Raw genomic sequence first — 18,991 nt, forward strand, 5'->3', positions numbered from 1 at the left:
TTTTACTTTTGATCATAGTGTTTTAAATAGACATTACAGATCTTACTCGCGCCACACTCTGTATCACTGCGTCTGCATCGCACGTGAGGAGCAACGTGGCCTCGTTACTAATAGATCACTTCCGTTATAATAAAGAACAGAACTTAAACTGCAAATGCGCAAATATAACATATAATGACAATAAACTGAAATTAAATTAAACCTTTTAAGCAACTCGCGACCGCATCACTGTCATGCTTCCGTGCTCTACAAACTCCACTTTATAAAGTTTATAAATCTTCTCAGTGGTGTTTAATATAAATGCACCCCTGCCTTAGAGGACTTAGAGGTCGCACACTTTCTTCCTCAGTCACGTGACGATTTCGCCTCCGTCTGATGAGGACTAAGGTCATGTTGGGAATAAAAGGTAATGCTGAAAGAAACAGTAAACTGAAGAAAGTCAGTGTCGGTGAGTCTGAGGCTAAAGCTAGCGGTGTCGCATTACGCGCGTGTGACGTCAAGCGCTGTCGACGAGGAAATGGCTTATACTTCCGGTTAGTAAAAACCCGCTAGTGTTCCATTGGAGATGATATTACCTTTCTAAAATCCTCATTTTTTGTATCCTCACATACATCTCCTCATTTACACTAGATGGTAGAGTACACAGTGCACAGTGTAAGTGTATAGTACGTCATTTGGGCAAGTTTAGTATTTACTCTCCGAAGCGTGTTTTCGGAACAGAAGTAACGTAGTGAGTAAATGTACCACGTGCAGAACAACTAACCGATAATGAGATTCGTTGACAAAGATTTTCATAATCGATTAGTTGTTGCAGCTCTAAATCAAGATATTTGTTCAAGACAACTTTCAAAGCATGTGTGGTACCAACTTAACACAGACTATAACTCAAAACCATCCCTACAATGAAATATAGTGGCGACATCATGTTCTGGGGACACTCTTCATCCTCAGAACCTGGGCTTATTATCAATAATGAAGGGAGAACGGAGAGATATTACAAACGAACCTGCATCAGTCTGTTAAAACACACAACAACAACAACAACAACAACAACAACAACAACAACAACAACAACTAAAGTTTGGAAACATTACCTTTCAGCAAGATAATGGTCACAAAGCAAAAACAATGCAGGGATGGTTAAAAACAAAAAAAGTGAATACTGTCCAGTGGCCAAATCAAGTCTTGATCTGAATCCCACTGAGGATCCTCAGCACTGTTTGAAAACTGAAGTCAACAAACAATATCCAACCAACTTGAAGAACTTGGAGCAAATCTGCTTGGAAAAATGGGTGAAAGAAAAAAAAAAAAAAAAAAAAAAAAAAAAAAATCACCCATTCAGTGTGCAAAGCTGGTACCAACAGACCTAGAGCTGTTAATGCAGCAAAAGGTGGTTCTACCAATCTTACTAGTCTTAAGGATTGAATACTTACGCAGGCAGCATTTTTTTTTGTTTTCAAATGTCAAAGTCTTAGTCAAAATTCATTGAGAGAACACTTGTTAGCAATTTTAAAAAATATGCACTAACAATCTGTGTAAGTGTCATTTGTAATCCAGATGAATCTGATGACTTAAGGGGGTTGAATACATTTGCAAGGCACTGTAAATATCTATATTTGTAAAATGACTATTCTTCCCCCCCCCCAAAAAAAAATGTACCTAAGCATATTGTATAACAAAGTCTTGCAGTTCCTAGTACTAACTAGGAAGTAACTTGCCATGGTAGCACAAAACTTGCTCTCACTGATCATGTTACACAACTGTAATGTCATTTTTAAAAAGACTGCCCTTGTTTCCTTGAATTATTTAAAATTAAATGATCTAATATTTAAGAAGCATAACATTAAAAATAAACATGTTAAAAGTTTTGCACATCTCACCACAACCTGTTCAACTACAACTGAACTTGTTTATGTACTGGAAGATAATCAATGTATGAGACTTTGGGCTAGTCAATATAAATGCTCAGAGAGCTTTACATATGGACAATTATATGCCAGTAAAAGTTATGGTTAAATATTTAGCAGTAATGGCCAACAGGCAAGATTCACTGGATAATTTGAGTTTCCACTAAATATTACTATTATACAGATTACCCTGCTGCTTAAAGCCATATTCTATGTGAGCCATTCAGATTATACAAAATCACCTGCACATAGTTCACACCTCTGTGGTTGCCATATTTTTCTTGAATCTGAGATGAGCTCCCCCCCCCCAATAGTGTGTACAGAACTGCCTTTAAAAACACAGGCCCTTGCCTTTAATCCTGAAATAAATCAGGGATGGATGATGCAGACTGAAAAAGGAAATTGTGGTTTTCTTCTTTACGGTTAAATGTAATATAATGCAAAAACAAACACAAGCGGCAATTTAAAAATTAAAAGAGATTAATACGGTGATCTAAATGAGAAAATGGAAGTATTGAAATATACATCTAATAGGAATATAGTACATTAAAAAAATTATTGCTGCAAGAATAGTCCTGGTTGCAAGGATTGTATTAATCACTGCAAATTTGGTTTAATTTAACTATATGGCTTCCACTGTCGTAATATTGCATCTTATTAAAGAGCACTTGATCCTTCACATCCTATCATATTCCATTTCGTTATTATTTGAGATTAAAATCGAGGTCAAGATACGCAGGATATAGGCTCTGATCTCGTGCATGTAGAAATAAAAACCTTGTTGTGGACTTTAAAGGGACTATATTATAAATTAATTATCTTTATGTAGTTAACTTTGGCCCCAAGTGGCATATCATAGCTTTCTGACTGTATTTACAGCCTAAAACATAAATGTCAGCATGACATATTATGACTACATTAAATGGTCAGACAGCGGTGCTGGACTGAATACAGTTCCTCACTTGGAAACATGGGCTTAGTCAAAGTTAAGAGACATGCCCACATAGACACACCTCTGTTTTTAACTCCACCCTGTGTGTATAGTTACTCTACTCTCTATATACTATTATTATACTCTACTCTCTGAATTGCACTTACATCCATAGTTACATTTCTATACAATCTCTGAATAAGACCCAATGTGCCCAAGTGTCTAATTATGATGTATTGTTTTTATAACAATTACAAAAAACAGTAAGCACTAAGGTGTGACAAAAATCGGCCGGTTTGTGGTACTTTTAAAGGTCTATAATGGAATAAATAGATCGGATTTATATGCGCATTTTATTTGCACATTTAACTACAGAACAGGTATGAACACTTAACAATATTTCTTATATGGATGATACTGCTCTACACTTGACTGAATTGCAATACAGAATTATAGGAACCAAGTTCCATTAATTTTTTGTTTATTGTATACACTCGTAACAGCAAGAACGGCTTACATTTCATAAACAAAAATCATTTAAATAAATTACTTGTAAAAAAGAACTCTTAGTAAAAAATGTCAATATCGATTAGTTGGGTCTGTGATGTCATGGTGGATAATCCCAGTCAGTGACACCAGCAAGCGAGTCTCCATTAAACTTCACTGAAGGAGCGCAAGTCCACGCATGCGTGTCAAACAGCGTGCAATAACAAGGAAGCACAATAACTGAGTAAAATATTCATTTTGATCAAATATGTTGTTTGATGCTATATTTAGCATATTTAGAAACAAAAGTAATTGTGTTTATGAGAGCAGTAACTGAAATGGGTTATAACATGTAATTGTATATAAATGTAAGAAGTGTCATACATTTACAGAATAAAGTAACACGTTACTGTGTTCAAATGAGTGAATGTGTGTGTTACTGCAGAACATTCAACCTCTTCCCACTTAACACTTAGTTTGTGCTTTTGTTTCTTTTTTTATTGTTTAACATTTTTAATACAGTTAAAAATACAAACAGTTAATTTTAACTTCTGTTTTAAAGCTTGTGAACAATCAGTTGTTTTTTTATTCTCAAAATATAATGTTAATATTTTTCACTGGCCTTTTAATCCAACTAACCGATTAACCCAAGAAATAATCGACAGATTAATCGATTATCAAAATAATTGTTAGTTGCAGCTAGGGATGTCACGATACCAAAAATCTAGTAGTCGGTACCAATACCACCAAAATACACGATACTCGATACCAAAGTCGATACCACGGTGTGGTTTTTAAAAAATAAATAAATAAAATAAACTCCTGGAGGATATCCTCCTCTGACTAATACTGGCAAAAAGAGAGAAAGAGAGAGATTTTATTTATCAAACACTGTCTGACAATGACTAATAAAACAGTGCTATGTGCTAAGGTGCAATCCTAAACACACGTGCGCACGCACACATATATACACACCCCTTACACTCTGAATGCAAGCATTAGTTTAAATTCACTGATATGGTGGCAGGCCAAAAAGATTTATTAAAAGCATGAACATTTGAATAATTATTAGTTAGGCTACATTTTGCTGAAAGGACACAGGCTGAATGGCGATACATGGTGGCCCATTAGGAGGTAGTTTATAACATTGCAATGCATTAGCGTCGTTAACAAATAAATGGCTATCGCAAACATTACATGGAGCATAACGTTAGCTGGTTTCATGGCTGCCAGCTGCCTCAAACAAACATAATATAGGGTCAATCTTTCAGGTGCTTCGCCCAAGTCCAAGTTTTCCTCGCTTTGTTTGAAATGAACGATAGCATCGGTTGCACACCGGCAACCGATGCTCCCTTTCCTCTCTACAAGTAGCGGCGGAGCTAAAATTGTCATAGTCTTCTGTAGTTTTTCCAGTGTTCTTGTAGGCATTCTTCTTCTTCTTTACCACTTGTGAACCGACTAAAACACTTGCACATATTTGCGGTCCCCTTCAGTTCCAGAAAAACTGCAACCTCAGTACCTTCAATTCTAACGGTACATACACTACTGCAGCCCTACTTCACTGTTCATTAGCCCTTTTCCTCAGGTGTACGTATAACACAGGGAAGGGCTGCTCAAGTCCGGTCCTGTTTATCTATGGCCCTAAAAACGTTTATTTCCAACTCTAATTTAACAAACTGTATTCCTGTTAAACAATGCTTTTAGGAAGGACCTGAAATGTTATAACTACGTGCATTTCTGTAAACTCTCCATGGTAAGAGATCACCAGTGCACTTGTAGGTGTACACTTACTGACTGCAGCCCATCTGTTGCTATACACAATGTGTCAGGACCCCCTACCTCATCCATCAATGGAAAGTAATCAACAAACATTAAAATTGTATGTTAAAAAAAATGATCTAGTCATGAACCATAAACCTACAAGATTTAATTTTAAAAACTGAATATCCAGATTTCTGTAAAGCTGCTTTCTGACAATGTCCACTGTTAAAAAGTCCTATACAAATAAAGCTGAATTGAAGTGGTCATCAAGTTAAAAAATCCCCAGCAATGCTACTGTGTCTGAAAATGTTAACATGTGTAGAAAAAAAAATGTGTGCGAAATTTGAAAATCATCCACCATCCTAATACCAACAGGTAAGGAGCTATCTAATGCTGGTGTCTTTCCATTAAATGACAGTGTAGGGGCTGTCTGTGAAATAGATGGCATAGCAACAGAGGGGCTACAAAACACATTCAAATAGAAACCTGTTAAAATGGTCAATGTGTGCGCAACAAAGTGTGGGTTTTCCATTTGCTTCAGAGAAATGCGATGTGGTGGGGAGAGGGGTATCAACGGGATCATGAACATAATGATAGGAATAAGTTTCAGCACTGGAGATTGTGAATTTTAATTACTGAAATGAAAAACTGTTTTGTAAGGCACCTTTAAAAATAATAATAATAATAATAATAATAATAATAATAATAATAAAAAAACACCTCAGAGAGCACTTTGTAAGGGTGGAACATGTTTATGGTTTTGGGCAACAGTGATGATAGCAGAGGCATCTAGTGGCTTTAATATTAGAGATTTTCCCATATCCCATATGATATTTCCCATATGATATTTTTCATATATCCATTTGTGTTCAGTAAATGCTTTATTCTGGTCAAGTATGATGTGTATCTGGAGCTTATCCCAAAAACACTTCCTCACACTATTTCACACTTTGGGGCAATTTAGAGTCACCAATCTGGAAGAAACTCACGCTGACATGGGAAGAACAAGTGAAACACACATTAACCTGAGCTAAGGATTGAACCAGAGACCCTGGAGCTGTGAGGCAGCAACACTACCCGCTGTACTGCTGCACATGTTTGTGTGAAATATAAGTAAGGAATAAAACAATGGGACATTCTGTAACTAAAGTTAAAAGATTATTATGGATTATAATGTGGACTGGCTTACCACCCTGAAGTTGATTATTTTCCAATAACAGCTCATCAAAAAAAAAAAGTGTAATTTTCTGTTAGGCCACACCAATTTGCCAACCATTACAATTTGTATGTATTAAAGAACATGTCATGCTTACTATTCATGTAAGGTCATGGAATGTCTGTAAAATAAGCTAATAATAAAATTTGTATATTATATATTATATATATACATACATACATACAGTGAGGGAAAAAAGTATTTGATTCCCTGCTGATTTTGTACGTTTGCCCACTGACAAAGAAATGATCAGTCTATAATTTTAATGGTAGTTGTATTTGAACAGTGAGAGACAGAATAACAACAAAAAAATCCAGAAAAACGTATGTCAAAAATTTTATAAATTAATTTGCATTTTAATGAGAAATTAATCAGATCCCTCTCAATCAGAAAGATTTCTGGCTCCCAGGTGTCTTTTATACAGGTAACGAGCTGAGATTAGGAGCACACTCTTAAAGGGAGTGCTCCTAATATCAGTTTGTTACCTGTATAAAAGACACCTGTCCACAGAAGCAATCAATCAGTCATATTCCAAACTCTCCACCATGGCCAAGACCAAAGAGCTCTCCAAGGATGTCAGGGACAAGACTGTAGACCTACACTGGTCTGGAATGGGCTACAAGACCATTGCCAAGCAGCTTGGTGAGAAGGGGACAACAGTTGGTGCGATTATTCGCAAATGGAAGAAGCACAAAAGAACTGTCAATCTCCCTCGGCCTGGGGCTCCATGCAAGATCTCACCTCGTGGAGTTGCATTGATCATGAGAACAGTGAGGAATCAGCCCAGAACTACACGGGAGGATCTTGTCAATGATCTCAAGGCAGCTGGGACCATAGTCACCAAGAAAACAATTGGTAACACACTACGCCGTGAAGGACTGAAATCCTGCAGCGCGCGCAAGGTCCGCTGCTCAAGAAAACACATATACATGCCCGTCTGAAGTTTGCCAATGAACATCTGAATGATTCTGAGGACAATTCAATTCAATTCAATTCAATTTTATTTGTATAGCGCTTTTTACAATAGACATTGTCTCAAAGCAGCTTTACAGAAATATCAACATGGTATACAGATATTAAACTGGGACAACTGGGTGAAAGCGTTGAGGTCAGATGAGACCAAAATGGAGCTCTTTGGCATCAACTCAACTCGCCGTGTTTGGAGGAGGAGTAATGCTGCCTATGACCCCTGGAACACCATCCCCACCGTCAAACATGGAGGTGGAAACATTATGCTTTGGGGTTTTTTTTCTGCTAAGGGGACAGGACAACTTCACCGCATCAAAGGGATGATGGACGGGGCCATGTACCGTCAAATCTTGGGTGAAAACTTCCTTCCCTCAGACAGGGCATTGAAAATGGGTCGTGGATGGATATTCCAGCATGACAATGACCCAAAACACATGGCCAAGGCAACAAAGGAGTGGCTCAAGAAGAAGCACATTAAGGTCCTGGAGTGACCTAGGCAGTCTCCAGACCTTAATCCCATAGAAAATCTGTGGAGAGAACTGAAGGTTCGAGTTGCCAAACGTCAGCCTCAAAACCTTAATGATTTGGAGAAGATCTGCAAAGAGGAGTGGGACAAAATCCCTCCTGAGATGTGTGCAAACCTGGTGGCCAACTACAAGAAACGTCTGACCTCTGTGATTGCCAACAAGGGTTTTTAAACCAAGTACTAAGTCATGTTTTGCAGAGGGGTCAAATACTTATTTCCCTCATTAAAATGCAAATCAATTTATAACATTTTTGATGTGCGTTTTTCTGGATTTTTTTGTTGTTATTCTGTCTCTCACTGTTCAAATAAATCTACCATTAAAGTTATAGACTGATCATTTCTTTGTCAGTGGGTAAACATACAAAATCAGCAGGGGATCAAATACTTTTTTCCCTCACTGTATATATATATATCACACACACACCATTTTTTTGTGTGTGTGGGTTTTTTTTTTTTTTTTGATTTTAGGGCTTAAACTAACGATTATTTTCCATAATCGATTAGTTGGTCGATTATTGTTATTTATTTAAATTTTTTTGATTAATTGGATGGGACGGGGCAAACTTTCAGTACCATTTTTATTTTTGTTTATTTAAAATGTTACAAATATAAACTTCAGACTAAAACTTTACACAACTGTTTGTCCAAAACAGAAAAGAACCCAATACACACTCACACCAGAATATATATTATTAATTTAGGACTGTAGTTTAATTTGGTGCCTTTTGTGCATCCATAAAAAAATAATGCATAAATACTATAAAATAAGTTATATATATAAAAAAAATTATTTTATAGTACTTATGCATTATTTTACTGAATTAAACTACAGTCCTAAATTTATAATAAAAACTCACTTTCACTGCACCTTGTGGTTTCTGTTACTCACTGCTTTTAGACATATTTTACTTTTGATCATAGTGTTTTAATTGGACATTACAGATCTTACTCGCACTCCTACTGTTTATCAGCGCTTCTACACTGCGCGTGATCAGCAACGCGGCCTCGTTACTAATAGATCACTTCCGTTATAATAAACGACAGAATTTACACTGCAAGCGTGCAAATACAACATATAATGACAATAAGCTTAAATTAAACCAAACCTTTTAAGCAACTTGCGCCAGTTTCCCCCAACTCCTTGCACACAGTGGAGCATTTTGGATATAAACATAAGTTTGTCCTCATGCATCAGTTTGATTTCCACAGTGTTTAAAATGCCCCCCTGCCTTAGAGGATACACACTTTCTTCCTCAGTCACGTGACTATTTCGCCTCCATCTGATGGTGACTGAGGTCATGTTGGGAATAAAAGGTAACGCTGACAGAAAGTAAACTGAAGAAAGTCATTGTTGGTGATTCTGGGTGTTTGCTAATGCTAGCGTGTGTATGACGTCATGCAGCGTCGCCTAGGAAGCGGCTTATACTTCCGGTTAGTAAAAAAACTACTAATCTTATATTTGAGATGATATTACCTTTCTAAAATCCACACACTAGATGGTAGAGTGCACAGTGCATAGTGTAAGTGTATAGTACTTCATTTGGGACACAACTTTAGCATTTACTCTCTGAAGTGTGTTTTCGGAACAGAAGTAACGTAATAAGTAAATCTCCCCCCGTGCCGCACGCAGACCATCTAATCGATAATGAGATTCGTTGAAAACGATTTTCATTCCCTCAACAGATTCTGTTAATAAGTTAATAAAACAAAAACTACAGCCTGTCATATTACTTAGAAACCACAAAGACCTCAATCCTGAAGACTTTCTCATGGCGGAAAAATGAAAATAGCAGCTTTATCTCTAACTGTTACAATGCCTTGACAGTGGAGAGCCCTCTGAAAAATGCCAAATAAATATCTGCTCACGTAAAAAAAAAAATTTTAAAAAAGCACTTTGTTTTGTTTATATGGCACATCCATCAAACAAGTCCCTGTGCAAGTTGTTACTCGAGAAAATGTAATAGAAAGAATACATTAATATAAATCTTTGTTTGTATATTTGTTCAATAGAAGCTAAAGCTTAGTACATCCCAGACAGAGCACAGGTCACTTCCAGTCATGGAAGGCCATTGCCTTGTAGAGTTTTAAGTTTTCCCTGCTCACAAACCCACCTGATTAAACTAATAGGCTAATTATCAAGCCCTCCCTATGGTTAGATAAGGACTATTGAGAGAACTTGAAACTCTGCAGGGCCGTGAGTCTCCAGGACTGGAGATGAGGAACCCTGCTGTAGAGGGCTCAAAATGCTGCTGCAAATTGCTCGTTATAACTCATCTCTGCGGTATACAGATTGGGACAGAGGGTATAAAGCCTGTTACTGATCTCCACTGGGTATGTGCACAAACTGGTTTGGATGTGCACTATTGAAGTAATAACTTTGATTAGCCTGTTAATGAGGCAGTCCTGATCTTAAAGGGATAGTTCACCCCAAAAAAATTTTATTCTGTCATCAATTACTCAAGCCTTTCCAAACCTATAAGACCTTCATTCATCTATGGAACACAAATGAAGACATTTTAATGAAACCTGGGAGATTTCTGTCCCTCCAGTTACAGTCCAAGTAACCAAAACTTTCAAGTGGACGTTCTCACGATACATCAGGACCCGGAAGCGTTGCACTGTTTCTGTTCACACAGAACAAGCTTTGTAACAAAGATGTCTGCAGATTTTGACATAGAGGAGTATCTATGTGGAAGAGAAGATATTTTAAATGAATAAAGTTTTAGTTTATTTGCACACACAAAGCATTCATATCGCTTCATAAAATTGGGATTAAACCACTGGAGTCACATGGATTACTTTTAGGACGCTTTTATAAACCTTTTGGCGCTTGAAAGTTTTGGTTACTTGGACTGTAAACAGGGAGACAGAAACCTACCAGGTTTCATTAAAATGTCTTCATTTGTGTTCTGAACATGAACAAAAGTCTTATGGGTTTGTTTTGTTTTTTTTTTTAACACCATGCCAGCTTCTGTGGCTATTCCCATGGTGAGAAATGTGTAAGGAACTCTATATAAAGTTTTTAAAATCCATTTTTCCTAAAAACTCTAAAATCGCATTAGGTTTGACTTTGTTAAAAATTTCTTCGAGTGATGACTGAACAAAAGAGCTTTCGCATGTGGTTAAGACCAGTACAGTCTAATAAAAGCATGTTTCAAGGATAATGGACTCTGGAACATGTTGGGGAGTCTTCTGCTAATATTAAAATACTTGTGTCATCCTGGAGTGACTTATTCGACAGAGGGTGTAGACAATCTGGTCCCAGTGATTTGAAAACAGAGAAACGTTTCTTTTGCCAACAATAGGGCCGATTTCATAGAGTTTGTTCATGGTGCATTGGTCCCACTCAGTTTGCCATTTGTTGTTAATATACAAATTTATTATGGGTTTTAGGTCAATGGGAGGTACTGGACACTCTTTGAAATCCGCTTCTTTAATTTCCTGGGATTCTACGTTGTCCAGGCACCCAGCAGAAGTAGATATAAAAATTCTGGGCCTCCAGATCCAGTAATTTGCAAAGAATCTTTACAAGAGCTGGGTGATAATTTTTTTAGGGATGACTGTGCTTGAAGACATGATTTTGAATCTGTAATTATCAGAAAGTTTTTCTGTTGCTGTTCTGTAGTCTTTATGAAGTCCAGTGCTAAGACGATAGCGTTTGCCTCTGCTTTAAATATTGAGCTGTGGTTGGGGATGGATATTCCTTTTTTTTTGGTGGTTCATCTATATATACACACATTGGTATATGATGGATATTTCTCTAATGTAGAGTTGTTATTGTTGAAAGTCATTTGAGTGGGTTTCAGTTTTGTTAGATCTCAAATTATTATTATTATTTTTTTTTTAAAGTTCCATGGGGGGGATTATACAGAAATGTATCTGTTCCAGTATGCTCAGATCTACTTTGAGATTTTGTAAAATGTGGTTTGATCCATAGTCTACAAGGTCGGATATGTCTTGGTTTTTGTTCATATAGGCTTGAAGAAGGCGTTGGGAAAACAGGATGGTAAGCTGGGTTTTCTTTGTTGGTCTTCAGCTTTGTTGTATAGTGTAGGGCTAGTTTGAGGCATCTATTCTCCAGAGAAAGTTAATTTGACATTCTAAAGGCCCATAATGCCAGTTGTATGCCTTGATGATGCACTGTGTCCAAGGGTCGGATAAATAATTTCCTAGCGGATCCATACACTATACATCCATAATCCAGGCATGATCGAATTAGCGTTCTGTAGAGTTTTAAAAGAACTGAACTTTCTGCACCCCATTTTGTTTTAGCTGAAACTTCAAGACATTTAGACATTTAAAATCTTTATGTGAGGGATAAAACTCAGTTTACTGTCAAGAGTTATTCCAAGAAATTTGGTTTCCTTAACCACTCAGATGTGTTCATCGTCCATGAATATCCCTGGCTCAAGATGGAGAGAGCGTAGCTGACAAAAATGCATACAAACAGTTTTGGTCTTTGAAAATTTAAAACCATTTGGTACTGACCAGGACTGCATTCTGTTAACTGTCATTGGATTTTCTGTTCAATGTTATTGATGAATTTGCCTCTGTAGCAAATACCAATGTCATCCACATAAAGACTGCAATGGACTTATGGGTTTGGAACGACATGAGGGTGAGTAAATGATGACAGAATTTTCATTTTTGGGTGAACTTTCCCTTTAAGAATGTGAGCCAGACTGCTGTTAAGTACTGTGTATGCATGCAAAATATGCTTCTAGAGTCTACAAAAATCAGTGCTTGCAATCATGATCATGACATACTGACAATGTCCCTAGCTGATGATTTAACAGTTCTGTATTTACATTTTGGCACTACAACGTACATTTTACATCAACGTTAATGAGAGTTTGTTTTTCTTTAAATGTATGACAATGACCTATCCCCATCACATATGGCTATGTAAGAGCACATGTATTCGAGCATTGCTGATTTAGATGTTGCTGCCCTTGTACATTACACATACTAAGCTATACCCTTCCTTGTTGCTGGGGTGGCACAACCAAATCAGTCCTTCCAGGATTTTGTGATCATGGAAATTAATGCAGAAATCAAGCAAATGCTGCAATATTTGGAGGAGCTTGCAATTTTTCAATGCTACTGCAGATTTGGGCCAAGACGCATCATGTGACATCACAATGCACATTCAGTCAAAGCCCTCTTTGAGACACGTGCGACAAATATGAGTAAAGCTTATATTTAAAAAAAAAAAAAAAAAAAAAAGGCTCATTTACCAACAAACATCAATGTGAAAGACCGTGCAAAACAACTGCAATTTTGCACACAAAAAAAAAAAACCTGCAGCAAATTCAAGCATTTTTGGCCACAATAATCACACAAAAATACATAAACAAAAAAACAAAACAACTCCGTTAAATCCTGTACGGACAATGGTACATCTTTAGTATCTTTAATATACATCTTTCACTTGGAAACATGGGATCCGGCCCGTTAAACATTCTAGTATGGTTCCCCAAATTAAATTTTAATCTGTGCTCTAAATAAGTATCATTTTTTGGGCCTTAATTGAATTGAAAATTTTGAAAATTAGCTAGTCTATGTTATTCCACTATGATACAAACAACAGAGCAAAAGCCTATAAACTGTGCTAATATGTAATTCTTGATTAGCAAACTAAATATTTGACCCTGCAACCATGTCTCTTTCCAAACAAACTATTGTAGAGGGTTCAGGGCAAATCTTACTATATTTCTTTTATTCATGAATTAGTTTGCAAACAATATTGATTCTTACGCTGAGCTAGACTTATTTATATAGAGTTCCAAGCTGTAAGACATAAAATGTGGAATGACCTGGAAAAAAAAAAAGTCTTTCATCTGTTATCTACATTTCATTTATTTTGTGTGTGTGTGTGTGTGCATTCAGAATGTACCTTTCAGATAAAGGCAGTTACAGCAACACATTTCGGTGGACATTTGTCTACTAAACCGATGTTTTGGTCCAGCCCACTTGACACGTTGACCAAAAACATGAGTTTACCTAAAATGACACCCTCGTTTTAGAGCAAGCATATAATGATATACTATATGACCCATTCCAGGTAAAATATACATGCTAAAAAGGTTTTAAAAAATAATAATAAAAAAAATAATTAAAGGTGTACTTTTGAGGGTACCACCCCAGCCACAAGCAAAGGTACAGTTTAGTACTGTTGTTACTCCCTATAAGTGCACCCGCGTGTCAGTATGTAATAATGTGAAAGTGGAAGTCACACGTAAAAGGCAGGTACTTTCCTGAATCTTTTAACCAGTGCTTGATGCGACAGCGTTAGCAATACAGGTTTCCTATTTTACAATGAAACAGTTGCCTTTGTTTATAAACAGGAAACAAAAACAATAAACACAAGACTTCGTTGTCCGGTTCTTAGGTATATTATAGTACCATTAACATGTAGGCGGGTGATTTTCACCGCGCTACATATGCTGCACTGCTGACAGCACAGATTTCCAAATGCTATTGTCATTTTGATTTATAGTACACAGCCGCTAACGTGAAGTAAGTACAATCAAAACAAACCGGGTAGCCTACAGAATTCGCGTGAATAGACACCCTGTCTCTAATACAAACAGAAAAACGATTCTTTGATAACGAAGCGTGTTGTTCGCTCAAAATATTAGCCTTTTATCCGAGTACTGACATAATGAATAGCATCTCGTACTGAAGGATGTTTTCAAAGCAATGGCGCAGGCGCGATATTGACAAGCGTGCAAAAGGCACCTTCTTCTTTCTGTCTCATGCGCAAGCCCCGTCGTTACCGTGTGTTTTAATGTGTCAAATGTGCGTAATTCTTCTTTTTTTTAAAAAAAAAAAATTAATTTCCAACTCACCCGTTGAAGGTATTGTGTCTTTAGCCAGAGTCCACAGATTAAGCACGTTTCATGAATGTATACTGCCGTATATCAGACCACCGCGCCTGCTCTAATCCCAGTGTTGATGTGGCTAGTAGAAGGAAATGGCACTGTTCTGGTTCAACGTTTAATTTGTGCTTTTAGATTATTATTCCTAAAGAACCTCGCACAGACATGCGTTATGACGCAGCACGTATGTAATTGTATCGTTACTGGCCACGTTACTACCGGATGGCGGATAGAACCACTTACCAATAGCTGGCCATGGACCTCGGTTAGTGTCAGGTACGATCAGGTTTCTGATAGAAAGCAATAAGGACGAATCACGTTATAGTATTTTGCTATTAAGCCCCGCCCCATGTAAAGCAACCAATCGTGAATTAGGTCAGCATTGTGTCGCGCAGGTGCGTCTGTTTTTCGAGTTCATAAGCGGCAGTACACGACGGGCCGAACTTCTTCCCAGCTGAGATTACCAGCTGGGGCATTAAAAGAGAGCGAATCTAAAGTCATTTTAAATCATTTCCTTGATGGTTCACTAGGAATGTAATCCCCTGTATATTTCACACGATTAAATTCATACGTTTAAACCATGAATTTAAAATAACACCGTTAGCAATGCGGTATTGCGAATAAAATGCAATTGTTAAATAGCCATTTAACAGGTGATATAACAATGTATCACCACTCTTTAGATAAAAATGGAAAATTCAACTGTTAAAGCATGCAATACGTTACCACGAATCAGTGAATTTTAGTTTAATGTGGGTTTATTATCAGTAATAAATGTTTTTGTAATATGATGTTTTTCTTTTTGTCCCCTTCTCCCCTCTATACCTGTGTTTGTTTATGATGGTTTATATGTATGATGTTGTTATGTTTTTGTTTTTCTACGCACCCATGGTGGAAACAAATTTCCTCTTTGAGGACCAATAACTTATCTATCTATCTATAAAGTAATCAAGCTAATCACTCAAAAAACAAACAAACAAACAAACAAAAACAATGTAATGTTGCCTAAACAATGGCCATAGCATTGTCAAGATCCCAGATAGCAAAATTTGTCTGGCCCACTTGTGCGCCACATACTTGCTTTAGTTCTGGCCCAGTATACGCCTGGGTCCTCAGCCCAAAACTGGCCCACACACTGCAAACCGACACATACAATTTCCTCCGGCCCAGACACTGTAAAGTGACTTATATTGTTTTATGTGGCCCGGGTCTGGCCCAGAGACAGTCTGTAAGACAGATCTGGCTGAGAGTCGGCTTGGTCCCCAGGCCAGATGTGGCCCAGAAACTGCTAAATGTATTTCATTTTTGCAGGGAAACACAAATTCAACCATTTAATAAGATTAAAGGCTTTTATTAAACATTAACAAATACACTACAATCTGAACATTTATTAACAACACACTTTTAAAAACAACAAGTAAATGTATTTACAGTATATTTAAAGACAAAAAAATTCTCTCTCTCTCTCTCTCTCACACACACACACACACACACACACACACACACACAGCTACCAACACACACACACACAAATAAATTCAACCACTTAAAAACATCAAGGACTTTTATAAACAATTAAAAAACACAATATGAACAATGTGAATTCATATAATAGGAATATTTATTAACAAATAACATAATAAGTCAAACAAATATATTTAAGTTTTGTAAAGAAAAGACATACAGAGAACATACAGAGAACACACAGTTGTGGTCGGAAGTTTACATACCCCTTGCAGAATCTGCAAAATCTTAATACTTTTAACAAAATAAGAAGGATCATAAAAACCCCATGTTGTTGTTTATTTAGTGCTGTCCTGAATATTTCACATAACAGATCTTTACATATAGTCCACAAGACAATAGCTGAATTTATAAAAATTACCCAGTTCAAAAGTTTACATACCCTTGATTCTTAATACTGTGTGTCGTTACCTGGAGGGTAGTGCATGACCTGGAGGATTTTTCTGAAGAACAGTGGGCAGTTTAACTGATCAGGACAAACAAGAGACTCATGAACAACTATCACAAAACAAACACAGTCGTGGATCATCCAGGTAACGACACACAGTATTAAGTATCAAGTGTATGTAAACGGCCTCAGAGCATCAAGCAATTGTAATAGTGATGTGCTGAACAAATATCCGTATGATTTACACCTTGGTGGTCTTTGTCCAGACACTTCCACGTCTGACTGAAGGTCTGACCAGGTCCTGCTCTCTTTGGCTTTCCTTCTGCCCTCTTTATAGCCATCTGTACAATACAGTTGCATTTAAACATTATTCAATCCCGTCAGGATCACTCAATGAGACAAAAAAAAATTGTATATTGCTAGACTAAGGCTAAGAGTTGCACAAATGCCATAAGAAATACAGTGTTGAGCCGAACAACAGGTCTGTTATCATGCCAAGTGGACAATATGATCTAATAATGGGACCACAGCATGCTGCAAACTGTGGGTTTTCTGACAGAACATATTAAATTAGCATTAGCTCCATGTTCCAGAAAGTTCTAACCAAACATTCAAAAAAAAAGACAATGGGAACAAAAAGTAAAATAAAAAAGTAATAAAAGGGGAAAGAGAAGGAATAAACGAAGTGTGTGCCTTAGTTGTAGAGCAATAAAAAAAAAAACTTTATAAAAGTGTCGAGCTGTGAGAATCAACATTTGTCACGACGATGCTAAGCGCTCTGCATCTCCCGACTGCTGTTATTGCGAAGAAAAACTGAGAGATCAAGGTCCGCCCCCCTTTCATCATTTCTGTCCGAGGATTAGCGTGTTAGCTACCCTGAGGTAGCTATTCAAATACTTAAAAACATAAAATTAAAATAAAAAACCACCAGAATCTACTGCATGAATGAATACACAATTTGGGCAATTTGTCACATCCTCCTAACTCATACAAATCATTAATGTTAGCTAAATTAGCTAGCCGGCTAGCTAGCTGCTAGTACACCATCTGATGTTATGGTCTCGTCGCCATTACACATACCATAATAAAGAAATTAAAAACATTTTCTTCCTGATTTTAAACATCAAACAATATTGTAGACTGAAATTACTCAATTAATTTACTTACCTTCTTCAGCTGAAATCATTCCTCTTAAAAACGAAGAATGACTGCAGCCTCAAGGATCCTAATTGATTTAACCATCAAAACGTTTTTTTTCCCAGGCGGTTGAGCTCCTTAATTCTAGCTGTCGTCCGACTGATTTAACGAACTCGGGCCGAAAGTAGGTACACACAGCTACACCAAGTATGGACCTGCTGCAACTACACCTGCTTTCAGCTGAGACTGGCCCACATAGCAAAAACCGTCTGTCAGCCAGAAGTGGTGCGAGCAGTTGGCAGGGCTCTGGGCAATTACCTTTTCACCGATACTGGCATTGAGCCGACAGTGGCGCATTTCTACCGGAATCGGCCCAAATGTGCTTGCTATCTGGGATGGCTGTGATTTCTTTCGTGCCATTTGCATTTTTCAGAGAGATGTTTTAAGTCTTGCAGTGATGTGTCGTCCATGAACGATTTGTTCATTTTGAACGAATCTTTACTATGACTCGGGAACAACGAGAGTGATTCATTCATTTTGTTTTGACCGTGCAGGCGCTGCAACATCCCCATAGGTTCTGTACTGGAAACAGGAATTATTAGTTCTCCTCTCGAGTCTTTGGGTTGGAGTTGTCACTGGCAGTGATGTGGCAATGTACTATAATACTTCGATGACCCGTCGGGGTCTCATAATTATTCATGAGCCTGCGTGTTCTTATGAGATGTCTCTATATTATTCACGACAACACTTGGTGCTTTCCTGGTGCCTTCCTACAACAGACTTAGATGAGAGAGGTGTTCAAATGTGTCGCAAGTATTTATTTCAGTGGTGTACGAGTTAGAGTGTGTTCTATAGCTTTCCCAACGATGCTACCAGGCCTACACTCTGGCTGAGGGCGGTTGGTTGGCCATCAACTACTGATGCATAGAAACTGTTTGTGTGTAGCAAGCATTTTTCTCGGGAGAGCTACAAGAATTGGAGGAAGGTGGACTTCAGACGTGCTCATGAAAGCAGTTTGCGGCTACACAATGATGTGGTACTCAGTCCCAAGGACTTTTCTATCCCTTCAAATTAGGTATGTGTCTAATTTTAACCATGACAGTTTAACTTGCTTTTTGAGCTAATTAAACTGCTTAAAGCTCCGCAGGCCGTCGCGTGCAAAACTATGCAACGAGAGTCTGCGTTGAAGGGAAGATCCTTTGCCTTTTTATTTGTGAAAAGCTCTAGCCTATTAGCTAGCAAGAATTATGACACTCCTCCCATTC

The 18,991-nt window shown here is 37.4% G+C and overlaps 1 protein-coding gene across 3 annotated transcripts in view; it reads right to left on the reverse strand.

Annotated features, from left to right (window-relative positions):
• ralgps1 (Ral GEF with PH domain and SH3 binding motif 1) overlaps positions 1-15,054 on the reverse strand; it is a 169,148-nt gene extending 154,094 nt beyond the window's left edge. For 2 of the 3 annotated variants that reach the window (XM_053624770.1, XM_053624772.1), the window contains exon 1: positions 14,648-14,912. The gene's annotated coding sequence lies outside the window, so the exon portion shown is untranslated. The other variant, XM_053624771.1, reaches the window with a different exon arrangement.
• Between the last annotated feature and the right edge of the window lie 3,937 nt (positions 15,055-18,991).

The sequence above is a fragment of the Ictalurus furcatus genome, chromosome 5 (assembly GCF_023375685.1).
Source record: "Ictalurus furcatus strain D&B chromosome 5, Billie_1.0, whole genome shotgun sequence".
In the NCBI taxonomy this organism is placed as follows: Eukaryota; Metazoa; Chordata; class Actinopteri; order Siluriformes; family Ictaluridae; genus Ictalurus; species Ictalurus furcatus.